This window comes from Mycteria americana, chromosome 26 (assembly GCF_035582795.1).
Source record: "Mycteria americana isolate JAX WOST 10 ecotype Jacksonville Zoo and Gardens chromosome 26, USCA_MyAme_1.0, whole genome shotgun sequence".
NCBI classification, from domain to species: domain Eukaryota; kingdom Metazoa; phylum Chordata; class Aves; order Ciconiiformes; family Ciconiidae; genus Mycteria; species Mycteria americana.
Genome location: NC_134390.1, coordinates 2,965,617 through 2,981,463, shown reverse-complemented (window position 1 = coordinate 2,981,463; position 15,847 = coordinate 2,965,617). Strand labels below are relative to the sequence as shown.

Genomic DNA, 15,847 nt, shown 5'->3' with positions numbered 1-15,847 from the left:
CAACTCATTAGCATATAGTACTTTGCTATTAGATGCCAGTCTGGCCCTCAACTGCCTCACCTTCTCGGACCCCTCATCAGTACACAGCATCACCTCTCCGAGCCTGCCTACTTCACCTGAAAAAACCCCAGCAGTAAGGCACGTGCCAAGATACAGCCTGAAGCCAAAGCCTGCCAATAGTGATCCCCATCTCACACTCCTTTCCCTTGACAGCTCACCCACCTGGCCTCCATCTCCTTGGTTTTCCATATTCAGGTTTGCACACCACCTGTAAAAGCCAGATAACATTTGCTGCTTATAAACTGCACCAGCAACACAACACCTGAAAAGTAACCGCTACTTCAGCCCACCGATCAACGCTCACCTTGCCCGAGTCAGCTACGGTGCCCTTATCCCACATCGCTCATCGCTTCACGCTTTCACAGTAAGAAAAATAGAAATAGCGTAACGTAGTCACATAGCCACACTGATCACATCTTCCCTTTAATTCCACACACCGACCCACCTTCTTACGGCATTCCGCTCTCCTACGCCGCGCTTAGTTGCGTGCCTTGTCCCTCTGCATCTGCAAAAATAATATCATTGAAAAAGTCACACAGATGCAAAGTACTATCTTAACAACTCCAGAGGCCTTGTTCCTATTTAGGAACACCACCTACAGTTCAGCTACAGCCTGCCATTAAAGGAAATACATAAATAAAACATTAAGCCCTATACATACAAGCCTAAACACCTTTGACACTCCTTCTGCTCAACGAGCACTCTAGCTGCCTCTTCCACACACCTCCAGTCATCCCCTTGGCACCTGCAAAACACTACAGAAGTCACGGTCCTCACCTGCTGCCAACAGCTACTCCATCCCCGATGACTGTACAACCTTTGCCTCAGCAGGCTAGACACATCAACAGATTAGCCATAGCGATTCTTATTGCTATTCCACCTAGCCCAACCCTGACTCTATACCCCTGGGCAGGGCAGCTCCAAGCCAGACACACACATGCACAGACCAACACTACACAGAACACTACAAACAAGGTGCCCCAGAGATGAGAGAAGACTCTCAGCAAGAAAAATGACACCCAGACGGAAGATATCATCAGGCAAGGCGACCTGCGGGGCCGTGACGGTCATGTGAGGAGGCTCTGTGGCAACCCCAGAAAAAGAGTAGAACGTCACGGCCCGTGACAAGAAGTTACTCTCAAAACTGAGAGGATGCCTGAGCAAGAAGCTTGGATTCGAGACCTAAGAAGCAAGGATGTGGGAAAGAAATCCCAGTCCGCTAAAACAGATGCCTAGAGCAGACCTGCTCACCCAGCCAGGAATGCCGCTGCAGAAGAGGACCATCCAGAAACTTCTGAGATGCGAGACAAAAGCGCCCAATTGATGCTACACCGATGAGTACAGGCATTTGAGACCATAGGTATTGCACTAGAGGCACACACCATGCTCCTCGAGCGCAAAAGAGGGTGTCGTGACCTGAGGAAGGTCTAAGACACAAGACAGACCACACAACAACAGGCACAGGCTGGAACTGCCCTGCCCGGAACATGCTAGCTTCAAGCTGAAGAGTAACCTGCTCCCTTTACCTGCCCAAAGAGGACTCTTCCTAGACAGCCCTCTTCCCTACACTATCTTTACAACCCCTTCATGCCATTGCCAACCTTGTCCCTCCCGAACACCAGTGCCTCAACTTAGCTTTCAGAGGGCCAGCAGTCTGAATCCATCCGTGACCAAAAAAACCCATATTGGCCAGCAGACATTTTCCCGCACTTGCCAGGCATCATCCACGGCACCTAGAAAACCAGAGATACAAAGGGACCGCTGGGCCTGGAAGCGGTTGCCCGCTCACAAATCTACCCCTCAAAAATAACCACTGCTACGGTTTGGTGTTCATCGCTCGCCTCGCCTGACAAGCTCAGGTGCGGACATCCTTCTCTGCACGTTGTTTTGCGGGTCGCTTTACACCTTTCAAACAGAGCATTAACTAATCGCACAGGCACTAACAGCGGCGTGTTCCTTCCATCATCACATGCCGACCTACCTTCTCCTTGCGCTCCGCTCGCCTCCTCCCTTCGTTGTCCGGCTCCCTGCTGTGCATCTGCAGCAAGAATAAAATAAAGTCAACCAGATGCTGGCAAATACCATAACAAACAGCAAGCCTACCCCATTCTGGCCCCTTTGCTCCGCTAACCTTGTCGATCCGTGCTTTGTGCTACCCTCTGGCATGCTGAGTCAGCAACATCAGCAAGTTCAAGAAAAGACAACAGTAACACGCAGAAGTAGTATACACCCTTCCCTCTTCTTTCCCTTAGCTTAACAGTCACACCCCAGACACATCCTTTCCCCCAGCAGTCTAACACAGCTCTGCTCACCTCCTGTGCTCTACCTCAGGGTCACTGGCCACAACAGGAGCCCGCTTGTATAGTCAGTCCATCTCCAATGACTCAGGAACCATCATCTTCAATGCCCAGCCGGCCTAAGAAAAGCAACCGAGTGTGAAGCAACTGAGACTGCCTGACAGATGAAACCACGAGGATGAGAGGTGCACCGTGAAAGGGGCTCGAGACCCTCCAGCCCAATTACCTACAAAGCCCCTTAGGGAATTACAGCGGCAGGTGGCCAATGGAAAAAACCACCGTGGTGTGACATGGTGACTCAAAGATCTGAAATGGACACCTTACGACTACAGAAACTGGGGCTAAAAACACAATAGCTGAACAGGAACAAGAGAATCTAACTGCCGTGACTGATACTAAACCAGACCTCATTGGACACTTCAGGAAAAAGGCAAAAATGGAATAATAGGAAAAGCTTGTGTGCCCAGGACTGAGCTAAAGAAAAAAAACACAGCCCTGGCTGGAGATTGTTACAAGTACAAAGAATACACATCCTCTTCTCCAAGAAATTCCAAGGAAGACAATGACACAAGAAATCTGGAAATAAGTGCCTAGTCAATGCCTCTAAATAACAATGACTGTGACATCTACAGGGACGGTGAAGGGATGGATGGAAAAATTCAGTCAAGGAATGAAGTAAGGAAAAGGCACAGAGGAGCAGAGACCTCCGACTTCTGGAGGATGAATTTTAACATACTTCATGCTTTCCGAGATGAGGTTCAGCCCTACATGTTGTGATGGGAAGGCCTAGACAGTTTACGCTGCCTCTCTTGCAACTTTGGCATACCTCCCGTCAGCTGTGGGGAGACTAAAATACAGACCTCATCGACACCCAAATCCAAGTGCAAAACCCATCTGAGAAAGGCTGATGAACCCGCCTCCCTTTCCCAACCATCCCCTGGTCCCAAACCTTTAGAAACCCCTTCTCTTCTCCTGAACTATCAGGGAAAGACCCCACTCTTTCCCAACAGCTCCTGCACTGTACTCACACCCCTGAACCCCCTGTATCGGCCGCTCCTCGGGAGCTGCTCTTCCAAGCTGTGCCCTGTGAGCGCCTCCTATCTTCTGTCTTCCCACGGACTCCAGGCTCTGCTACAGGCCCACAAAATAAGTGAGGTCCTCGTGCTTATAATCTATGACGGGCCTGCCACAAGCTGCAAAAGTTCAAGAGACAACATGGTACTCTGTGGACAATCGGGAAAGGCAATGAGCCGTTCCACACCCTCAAACACACTATGCCTTATGTCCCTGCTGCTTTCTTGAGAAATGCTAAAATATACAGATGCATATGAGACGCTCACCTTAACACCTGCTAGATCATCTCACCATCAGTCCTATAAGGAGAGGATATCAACAACTTCCACAGTATACAGCCAAACTAGTGAAAAAAAAAAAAAACCCTCCATCTTCAATAAAGTCAGGAATAGCAGAAAAATACAATGCACTTAGAGCAAGGGAAAAACCCCAAAACATAGTATTAAACCATCTTGACACCCCTGAACACACAATATAAAATTACTCATCTGAAAAAAAAACAGCTGCATATAAATGTGCTTTCTATTCTATATGCTGGTGAAACCTTGAGTGGACCTGAAGCCCTTAACTCAAACAGACACCTCCACATCTCTTAATATCAAAACACAACTACCCAAATAGGTTAGCTCAAAAGCTGCCTCAAAACCAGCAATCAACTGAAGGAACAACAGAGCACACACAACCAAGAAGCCCAGGAACACAATGAGCTCCCTGATGAGAGGCTGTGGCTCATATACCCCAGGCCCTGCCCACCACCCTTCCCGCCTCCCTGGGAACAGGGAGGGGCAAACCACCAGAAAGCATAAAGGCAGCCACAGGAGCAGCAGGGAGTTTTTTCATTTGCCTTAAGCTTACAGCATGCAAAGTACTGGACAGAAAAAGCGACCCTTACTGGAGACGACGATGATCCCTGCTCCTTTACTGCAACTGCATCTATTGTATCGATGATGTGACAGGGTAAAAAAATTAAATTTAATTTTTCTGGGGCGTAGATAGAAAAAGATAGATGTCATGCTAAGCTATGTAGGAAAGTAGCTCGTTACATGCAATATCAATAGTATTATCAAAAATTATGTGCTTTAGTTCCCAATAGAAAATAACAAAATGCTATAGGGTTATGCTTCATTTCTAGCAAGACCGCACATGCTTCCTAACTTCTACGAGAACTACGTTGTGGATGGGACTGAATGACAAAGCAGATCTAGATCCTGTAAGAATCCTTTCTCAAAAATATCTCTGGTTGCAAAGTAAACTATTTACTGTAAATAACTAACGATTCGGAGGCACCTTGACGGTCTCTCCGACTGACTCTGTTAACAGAACTACATGAGTCCCAAAGGACAGAAAACATGAAAAAAACCATGGAAATACAAGAAATGTATGAGAGGCTGTATGAAGCAGCCTAATTAACACCTAAGTAGTTAGAAGAAAAAGAAATTGCAAAGCACAGCAGAAAACACCACGGGAGATGCGTCCATCAGAACAGGTGAAGGCTATCGCCTTCTCTGAAAAACTCAAGAGGAGATCTGCGCCGACGATAGACATCTTTGGGGTGCCAGATACCAAACAGAAACATACTATAAGGCAGAAAGCAGACTGCTGTGGAGCGCAAAGACGGCTTAGCCAAAGGTTCTGACAGAACGAGAGGCATCGTCACAGGGGTGAGAGAGGTCCCGAAGGGGCCGGAGAGACTGTGCTGGTTTTGGCTGGGATAGAGTTAATTTTCTTTATAGTAGCCAGTATAGGGCTATGTTCTGGATATGTGCTGAACACAGTATGAATAATAGAGAGATGTTTTAGTTGATGCAAAGTAATGCTTATACTAAATCGAGTACTTTTCAGCTTCCCATGCTCTGCCAGGTGCACAAGAAGTTGGGGGGGGGGGGGGGCCGCACACAAACATGACACAGCTGGGACAGCTGACCCCAACTGACTAAAGGGCTATTCCATACCATATGATGTCATGCTCTGCATATAAAGCTGGGGGAAGAAGAGGGAAGGGGGCACACGTTCCGAGTTACGGCATTTTGTCTTCCCGAGTAACCGTTATGCGTGATGGAGCCCTGCTTTCCTGGAGATGGCCAAACACCTGCCTGTCGATGGGAACGAGCGAATGCATTCCTTGGTTTGCTTTGTTTGTGTGTGGTTTTTGCTTTACCTGTTAAACCGTCTGTATCCCAACCCATGAGTTTTCTCACTTTTACTCTTCTGATTCTCTCCCCCCTCCCACCAGGGGGGAGTGAGCACGTGGCTGAGTGGTGCTTAGTTGCTGGCTGGGGTTAAACCGTGACGGTCCTTTTCGGTGCCCAACGTGGGGCTCAAAGGGTTTGAAATAACAACAGGTTTGATTGGCATGTGCTAGATCAAAGTTACAGCTGTTATTGCTGTTTAACGATTAATTGGCAGGCTTCTGTGCTTACCGTGGGGCGTGCTTGCCTTACTGTATATGACAGTCTAGTGCTTGTTAGTTGCTGCTTTTTGCTTTCACAGTTTGCTGTACTGCTGATCATATGACTCTGCTGTGCCTGGGAACACTTGGATAACAGCAACGGCGACGTGCCTGCGTTATCCCACAAGTGTGAGGTCGTTTACCCGGTGTGCGAGACGCCGATATACGCACGGGGCAGAGATATTTTATTTCACGTCTGCGCGGAGATGGGTGCTAGGCGGTAGCTCCGCAAAGCTAGCGCAAAGTTCGGTCACGCAGGTACGGTATTTATACGATCTTGTTATACGTAGGCATAAGTAATTACACAAAGTAGTTTTCTATTGGTCTACATTCCTCTTACTTCAACTTAAAGCTACAGCGCTCCTTCAATATGCTGCGCACGCTCAGAGGTGAGGGCTCTCTGCTTGGGCCGGGGTCTCCGGCTCGAGGGGTGTGACTTTTAGTATTATAATGAGGATAGGTCGCCTGAGGGTGCTTCTTATCACACTTCTACTACTAGACTCAGATGGTTCCCAAAACGTGGTAATTAGCTTTCCTATTTCTCCAGGATGTGCTTTACTCCCAAGGACAGTAATGCTTGTTTAGATGTTCCCCTTTCCAGTCTGAATCCCCCTTATCGGCTTTACGTAAGCCCTGGCCTTCCACCACCTCCTGTTAGATTACATTTCCCCCGTTTGTGACTATAAGACTTTTCTTCATAGTCCCCATATGTCTCATTATTAGTTCTCATTAATAGTATATTATTTCCCGTAGTAACTTGTACAATTAGTCGTGTAACACATTTTAAGGCACCGCTAACAACAATACAGATGAATATCACGACGATGACAATTATAATCATCGTTTGAAGTAAACTTGCCAACCGTGCAGTTAGGGCGAACCCAAAACTTTGTAACATTTTGCTTAGAGGCCTGAATATCTCTACTTGATTTTGCCACTTATTTTATTTCATCTAGTTGTTGAGCTAAATGTTCAGTTATATTGGGGATATGGATGCAACAATCTTTGTTTTTCAGTTTTAGGTACTGACATACCCTGTGTTCCGGTAGTAACAGTAAATCTAAGGTTAGCCTATTCTGCAATGTCATTTTTGAAGTTTCCTGTCACTGGGTATTTTAAATCTTGTAATCCTACTCTAGTTGCGTTCGCTAACCACATTCCATTCTGAAAGGAGGTAATTTGGAGACCGAAGACAGCTTTGGTTTAAATCTAAAGCTAAAATTCCCCGCTCGAGGGGATGGGCTGCAGATTAGAGGTAATGGTAAACAGGCCATTATACCGCTGATGTTATGGATTCTTCCAAAGAAATGGACAAGTTTTAAGACTAGATATCTGTTACAAAAGGTAAATGCTAGGTTAATCGATGTCAGAGATAACATTTTTATTGGACCGTGCTCAATTAATAACACTTTCTGAGAGTGTCCTAGGAGTAATTTTAACAGTACTTTTCTAAAAGAAAAACCTTGATACGATTCATCGACAGTCTCTGGTTAGTCAGAGTTTCAGTTCTCCAGTTGGCATAGAGATCCGCTTGTCCTGGTCTGGTGCCGCCTTTACTCTGTTGCTGTGAAAAGCTGAAATCGGGACTCGATAGTCGGGATGACTATTAAGCAGGTATTCTTTATTGCAGCGCTGGGGATCGCTCCGCCAGGTTAGCGCAACACCTTGGTTCGTATACAGGAAAATCATACATAGTCATCAGATTTCCTGAAAAGGGCAGTTTTATGGTGATGAGTTCCCAGAGTTCATTTACATAGTCCGAGCATGCGCAGTAAAATGAGGGTTAGGGTCTCTTCACCCTCCCGGTGGTCTTCCGTAGTCTTCCTCATGTTTTCTGCTAGTTGAACTTTGGGCTTCCTTTGTCCATAGATAGTCATTGAGTTAGCTCATCGGTCATCCTTCGGCCTCGGAATGTTACAAGGGGGTCGACTTAAACTAGTTCTTTGGTGCTTCTCTTCAGCACAAAGGTCCCAAGTTCCTGTTATCCGTGATTTAATTAGGAAGCTTAACGAGCTTGCTCGAGGCCTGTTAGTCCTATCAGGTAAGAAGTTACAGGAAATGTCCTACCATCAACTCTGCTCAGCAGGTAACTAAAACTATCTTTGCAAAGGGGAAGAGAACAAAAGAGAACAACGATGCAAGTGAAACTAAAAAAAAATGCGAGTCTATGTATCCCAGTAGAAATCCCAGTGTAATCCCTTTTCTTTTGAGGACTTGTAGCTTACTTGCTACAGTCCTCAGTATACAGTCTTATTACGTCTGAAACAAAGCTTACTACAAAAACTACAATAAAATCAATTAAATGACTATTTTAATAGTAAGGCTCTTTAACTACGACTAGTAAAATATTTCAAATCTTTTTAGGCCTAGAAGGGTGTTATCCTTAATTATTTTATGTTTGCAACATTCATAATATTTCATCCTTTTCAAGGGTCTGAGTAAAATACCTTCCCGTTTCTACACGATGCCTACTCTCGTTTCTTTTCCAATCGCCATACGTCTCTGCTGAATTCCGGTAACACCAAAAAAAACACTTAAGAAATACACAAACAAATATTCCTAAAATAGCCAAAGTAATCAATCCAATGAATAATTGTTTCAACTGTCCAAAGTTGGGAAGCCAAGAAGTCAATTTATCCCATAAACCTCAAAGCCCCAATGAAGTCTCATCTGAAGATACTTCCTGGAATATTTGTGCTTTCTCCCAGAGCGCATTTAGATCTGCTTCTACCTGCTTATCTTTATTGATATATGCACAGCAACTGGTATTAATGATGATACGTACACCTCCTTCTTTGGCAGTCGATAAATCTAATGCCATTCGATTTTGCAACACAGCCTTACTGAGGGAAGATACTTCCGTCTGTAAAGTTTTATAGTAGTTATGGTTAAATTTTCCATCTGCTCTAGAACTGCGGAAATATTTACTATAGCCTTTTCTAGCTGGCTTACTGCTAGCCACGGTAAGAACTATGAAATTTAGTTCCCCTAATTGCACATGGGTGGTCTTCTCGCTTAGCCCGTCTCCAGGACGTTCTCAAAATACCTCTAGGTATTTGGGACTGGTTATATATTTGATCCTAACTAACTAAATGAGCTATGGTACACATTCCCTTCCATCCTGCAGGGAGTCGCTTTCTGCCGATACCGTCACCACACAGCCACCGATATCTGTCGGGTAGTTTGCAGGGTCATCGGTGGCTGTGAGGTTAGCTCCATAAAATGATCTTTTGCTTACCCATCCAACCGATGTATTTCTACTGGCATCCCGCTTTGTAGGGCTATAGGTTTCACGTTCAATCCCGTCAAATTCCAAGTTCCTACTTCTACCGCAGTCTTGTCGATCCAATAATCATTCCACCCGTTCCTACAGGAACAGTTATGATATTTGTTATCGGGGGGGGGGGCGGCACGGACAATTATTGGATCTTGCCTTCCGTAGGCAACTATTATTGCTAACTAGAATCTGGGTGTTACTATCTAGTATCTGCAACTGGAATCTTGGTCCGATCTCATAGCTTGAATTATCATAACTACACTATCCTCCATCTTGTCTTTCCCAAAACTCAGGCCGAGTATTACTCTCACAATTCCAAGGAGTCGACCCTATGCCGTACAAAGGGAGTCTCATGTCACCTCTCGGTAGGGCGGTACAAATCCAACAATCCTTAGCCCCTGCGGCATTCGCTATCATCTGAATCGCATTATAATACAAGTTCTCGTTCCAAGCATCTACTGATGAGCTTAAAGTCAATAAAGTTATCATCGTAACCGTAATTTCAAATCTCCAATGCTTTTGATGGTCCATCGCGGTTCAGAAGCTTTCTTTGCTCGGGAGTAATGGGTCCGAGGTGTCTGCTCTTTAATCTTGATTGCAGTGAAAGAGGTAAGCAACACCCAATAGGGTCCATTCCACTTCTCTTCCAATGACCCGTCTGAAAAATTCTTAACATAAACCCACTCTCCAGGGTGTGATGGTGTGCTTCCCCAGCCCTCGACCTTTATCTCCTGCAACCCTGCTCAGGTGATAACCACCGGTGGCGATTGTAATGGATGCATCTGGTCACGATGGCTGCATCGGCTCAAAGTGGATTCAGGAGACAGATAGCAACACAAGAGCCTAGGGCTATTGTGCAATGCGCCCACCGAAGAAACTAAAATCTGTGGTCGGCATGCAAATATGACTATGGGTCAATCATCTTATCCCCCATAAATAGCGAGTGGCCCGAGAGCCCTTTGAGCTCTCCTGCATGGCAGCGGGCTGCACGCCAGGATCTCCCCTTGAGCGGGGACGCCTCTCAAGGGTACTCCTCGAGGCTGAGAGATTCCTTGCCACAACAGGTTCTCGGTAAGTGACTAACAACGTGCTAAACTTTGAAATCTTAGCTAAGTGATATAAAGGATTGATTGCGCACATATAGTCCTTTAGACATAAACCGTTGACCGAGTCTGGGACTAGGATTGGATCTAGCCACACTTAGACTCCTCTCTGAGGAGGAGTTTAGAAAGCAAGGGGATCTTTTTCCGAACCTCATGACTCCACGGGAGGGTCTCCCTGACAGTTTTGTCTGACCCTGTCCTCTATGCAGTACATGATCGAGTGTACCTCGCCATCGAATCTTGTTAAAACACTGTCGCATTGAACTTTGTTAACTCCCTATTCTGTATCAATAAACTATATTTTTACTTTTCTCTAATGAGTGAAGTGCACGCTCGCTCCATCCGCGACAGTGCAACTTGAGGCCATTTCCTCTTGTCCTATCACTTGTTACCTGGGAGAAGAGACCGACCCCCACCTCTCTAAAACCTCCTTTCAGGTAGTTGTAGAGAGCGATGAGGTCTCCCCTCAGCCTCCTTTTCTCCAGGCTAATGAGAATTTACAATTTGAGAAAGCCTGGCACATGCCGTCCAGGGACACCTCACAGGTAGCTGCGCACAGGCAAACTCTGACTAGGAAATGTCTTCTGTGCAAGAACTCCATCCTACCCTTGTCCATCCTGAACTTCTCCTCCCAAGGCTCTGCCACGTCCACACGACAGCGCCTGTCGGGCCAGAGATTCAAATTTGGGACTCGCAGGCTCTGAAGATCAGCTAATAGCGCCTGCACGAGACAGACACATAAAGCTATTGCACGTCAGGGAGTCACCCGTCTTACCTGGGTGTTTGGTCGAGTCATAGTCATGTTGATCACTATCGCTATGCTGCCTTGCCAGGAAACGGGAGGATTTTTCCCAGTCATGTTCATATACAACACGCTCTCCTCTGAAAAATACATGCTTTGCAGGGCCCGGCACACGAGCAGAGAGACGTCACCACTGCTCTCGGCTCCCTGATTCCCTTATTCGCAGAATGGAAAGAAACACCTGGGAGCCACTGCTACCAAGTCCTCTCTCGGTTTGATTCCCAGAATCCGGCCAGGTTACGAATGCTTTCCTAATTCGGTGCAACTTCTCCAGCAACGGCCGATCTCAGAGGAAGATGAAACACAAACCTTATCGCTTTACAGTTCATCGCAAGCTACAGAGCTGGCCAAAGTCAGTATGGTTCCAGTGTCACCGAAATCAGGAATCAAACTCCTTAACACCAACGTAGTATTAAGAAGCAGGCATTCTTTAATACGGCGCCAGACGCACGGGGGATCGTTCCACCTAGCGTGCATACCCCAGGTTACATCAGCCGAAACTTACATTGTCTGATTACGTGCATATGCATCAAATTTCCTGGAATGATCATGCATATTCATTCTATTTCCCAGAACTAATTATCATATTTGCATGGTCATTACGCATGTGTCCTTGAGCTCCGAGGGGCTTCCATGGGGGTCTCTGGTGGTCCTCGGTCATAAGGTGTGTCCTTTAGTTGACCCCTTCTTCTGGACATGCGCAATATCACCTCGCTTACGTAACTTGCTTCCCTTCTTCATGGTGCAGGGTCCCTAACAATGATTTGGCACCCTTAACGCAAACCAATTATTCTAACTACCCTCGACTCGTTGTCAAGATGGGCTGGGGCTGTACTGGGAACGTAGCAGCATGACCGTACTACTCCTCGTCCAATTGTCTTTGGGCATAGTGGCGTATCCATAGCCATAGGTGTACAAACACAATATTAAGGCATTGTCTACCCCGCTCCTATCTCTATATTGCTTAGTTACAAAAGAACAAACTAATCATTTTGGTTACATCTGGTTACACCAGGAGACAGCAAACGGTCCCCGAGTTACCGAGCCTCGGTGCATGGAGCACGGTCAGTCGTATCAGCACTTTGCGAGGGGGTGACACCGTAAAATACAACAGCATTCTCCAGACTGCAAAAGGCAAGGGATGCCAATTATTAATTTGTCTTATAGCAGCTTCCCACAAGGCCTAGAGCATTTGCAGCCTCACTGCTGCTCAGAGCTTTGTAAATATGCCCAAAGTTTTATCTGTGTACCAAAATTCAAGAGAGACACCTCCTCCCCGGGGACCCTGATGTCTGTGCAACGAGGACAGACCAGCACTGGAGGGGACAAAGGGAGGGGAACAAAAAGAGAGTCCTTCGGCCATGGCCGTCCAGATCAGCAACAGTTCAGGTGTAGCACCCACGGCCTGACTGCCAGGCCCCCCTCACGGTCCCACCACCACACATGCCACCTCCCACCCCTCTCCTTGGCGAGAGACGGTGTGAGAGATGGCGCTGCAGTCCCGGCAGCGGTCGTTCAGAGCGCAGCAAGTACCGAAAGAGATCCTGCTTTTCTTTCTGTCACCGTTTGCCAGAAAAATCCTCCTCTCTTGCCTTGTAGGAGAGGCAGCTTCTCATTCCCCTGTTTTTATTCAGTCTCTGACGTTAATCTCTCACTCAAAAGACCACTGGGCAAAGTTCACCACATTTACTGCCTCTCTTTATAATTAATCAACAGATTGAATGACTCCAGCGCATCTCGAGCAGTCTCTTTCTACAGAGTTGATAATAAAGTTTATGGCATAAAAAAGGGGGGGGGGGGGGGGAACTGTACAGGGAGAAGTGACATTGCTGCTTAATTCCCAAACAGAAACCGGTCATTTGATGACATATGAGATTTGCCATCTTTTCCCAAAACAATTAAGGCACATCTGAACGCTGCTTTACTCGGCATCAGTTCGCTCATCAGGCTAGCTTCTACTAGGCCAACACTTTAATCTCTCAACGCTTTTATTGCGTGCCAACTTGTTCTCCTAAAAGCACCAGGTACTACCACCCTCACTCAGACGGACCAATGCCTTACCGTAGGATGAGCGTTGCAAGCTGGGGCAGCACAAGATCCAGGAAAGACGTGACCCGCAGCAGTGCTCCACCTGACACAGTATTTTGGGGCCCTTACTGCCTTGTTCTGTTTTGTTCAGCACGTTAAGAGCCAACACCAAATTTCTGAACCGCTCACTCCTCACCCACCTTCGCAGGAAACCCAACATCGCTGTAAAGCCAGCTACCACCTCCTCACATACAGACTACGAATACGGCCAGCCTGCATAAGGCAACAAAGAGCACCAAAAGACAAGCGGAAATGAGCACAAATTGAAACAAGTGACATTTGGTTTAGACAGAAGGAAAACTTTTTACTGTGTGGGTGATTGAACACTGGAACAGATTGCCCACAGAGACTGTCATCTCCATCCTTAGAAGTACTCAAAGCCTGACTGAGCCTAGTCTTGGGCACCCTGCTCTGGCTGCCCCTGCTTTGAGCAGCGAGGTCAGACTACGTGCTCTCCAGAGGGCCCTGCCAACCTCAAGCACTCCGTGATTGCACACCACCGTGCTGGCAGGTTAAAGCACTTCTGTTTGAAGCGCTTTAACATACGCAGGAAGAATTTTAGGAGGCTGCAGAGTTTCCTCAGACTGTAAGACCACAGATCCAGCTGCAGGATGCAGACACCTGTGCAATTATTGTGTGTACAGACACACGTAAATCTTGAATAAATGGATCAAACAAAAGGATTTTCTTTTTTTGGCATAGTGATTGTGGTTTTGCTATGTCAGCCCTCATTCCTCTTGCTCAGCTCAGTTCCCCTAGTCCACCAATACTGCATATTGCTTACGACCATGCAAGGCTTTCCTTCTGTGGTACCACAGCCCCCTTTTTTTCCTTGAAAGAAAAAGATGATGGGAAGTGAACGAGCACCACGAGCTAGGAGTGAATGCTTGACACAGGAGGACAAGCTATCTGTGCCCTAGAGGAGGTCACGCAAACAGAAGCGCCTTACGCCGACAAACTCCTCGGCGTGCGGTAAACATTCACTTCATACTTCAGCAAATTTGAGAGCATCTTCTACTGCACTGTTAGATAAAAAAACCGGTTAAGACTGTAAAGAGATCTTATCTTCCACTTCATGCATTGCATTCAGGGATTCTTGCTAGCTCTGTGTAGCTATTTGTGTATAATAACTGTCTATACATACACGCCCCAGTCCGTACATACGGATATGCGTGGATACACAGGTGTCTGTCTATGTTTACGTGCCTACAGGGAGAACAAGCTAATAGCCAGCCACCTCATCCGAAACCAGTAGGGACTGCCAAACGGAACAGAAACAACTGTTTTCTGATCTGGAGACCAGGAGTTCAGCAAACCAAACCGAACACACACAAAACAAGGAGGAAAGGTTGACCCACACTACTAGACTAAGCTGAGCACCTACAGAAAGGGGGGTTGGGTCACTTGTGTTTATTTCAGTGTGATCTGTGGGGACAGGTTTGAAATTTAAAAGCAATTCTTGTCTGTTGTTTCCCCTCATGTTTTGGTAGCTAGCACAAATATCAACTCAGAACATGGGGCACTGTTACCTGAAGATCAATATTTGGGACCATGACAACAGAAGACTTTTGAATAGTTTTAAAAATCTTTGGGGTTTTTTTTTGTTTTGGCTTTGTTTTTTTTTTTTTAAGTCAGCAAAGAATGTATTTCAGCAGCCCTGTGACTAGTAACTTCTTCATCCCCGGAAGAAGGCCTTTCCAACACATTCTGTCAACAGGCTGTTGTGTACCTACCACACACAATCATGTAGAGTAAGTAAAGGATGTTTGCCATGATCCAAAAGTCACATTTGGAAAGGGAGCAGGGAATTCCCACAGCCCACACAGAGCTTTAGCTAAAGATGCAGGACTGTACTGTAGCGATGAACAGACATAACCTCACCAGCAACACTGCTGTGGGTTTTTGTTTGTTCAGGACAGGAACAGGAGTTAGGTTCCTGCTCAACCAATTACACTACCCCCTACAGGACACTGATTTCTTGATGAATTACACACTCAGTGAGATGACAAAAGTTCACGACGACTCTCTAGATTCTAAGTAGATCCCCTGCATTTTACTATTGGTCTTAGATACGCTGAATGCAGAAGAGATTCACAGGCTGCACAACCATCCAGCTCCCAGCAAGACTACACCCCTCCCAGCCGCACCGAGACGTGTCACTCGGTGGCACATTCTGTCCTCACACCAGCACAACTCACAAGCATTTCTAGCAGGCTGCGCATATTTGTTCGATATTGTCTTGGAACCTGCTTCCACTAGGATGATACGCTCCACTGTAAAGGCTGACATCCAGGCCGACTGGAGCAGGCAGCTGACACAGTGATTTCACTGCCGCTAGGATTTTAGAAAGCAGAGGAGCTAAGTACTGGATCCTGGAGAGACAGCTCAATCTTTTGTGTGTCAGCAATTCCTCTTCTCTCCCCTGCCAGCTTTTAATGCTTCTGGTGCTTGACTGGTGCCTTAAGGCAAAGCTGTTCAGACCACTGCTCAGGATGAGCAGGGCTTAATTCAACAGACTGTTCCAGATACGGGCAGGTAATGCCACCGAAAAGGAGGCAGAAGATACTGCTTTCGTTTTCCCTCCCCTTGCTTCTAGATTTCATCCCTCCACCTTCACTCTTACATCATAGTTTCACACCGCTCTGTGACTAATTTCATAATCATCTGCCTGCTTACTTATAGAACATCACGTGTTGG

At 46.5% G+C, this 15,847-nt stretch overlaps 1 pseudogene; it reads right to left on the bottom strand.

The window, feature by feature from the left end:
• Positions 1 to 2,444: 2,444 nt before the first annotated feature.
• On the bottom strand, positions 2,445 to 13,310 carry LOC142421118 (endogenous retroviral envelope protein HEMO-like; annotated as a pseudogene).
• Positions 13,311 to 15,847: the final 2,537 nt, after the last annotated feature.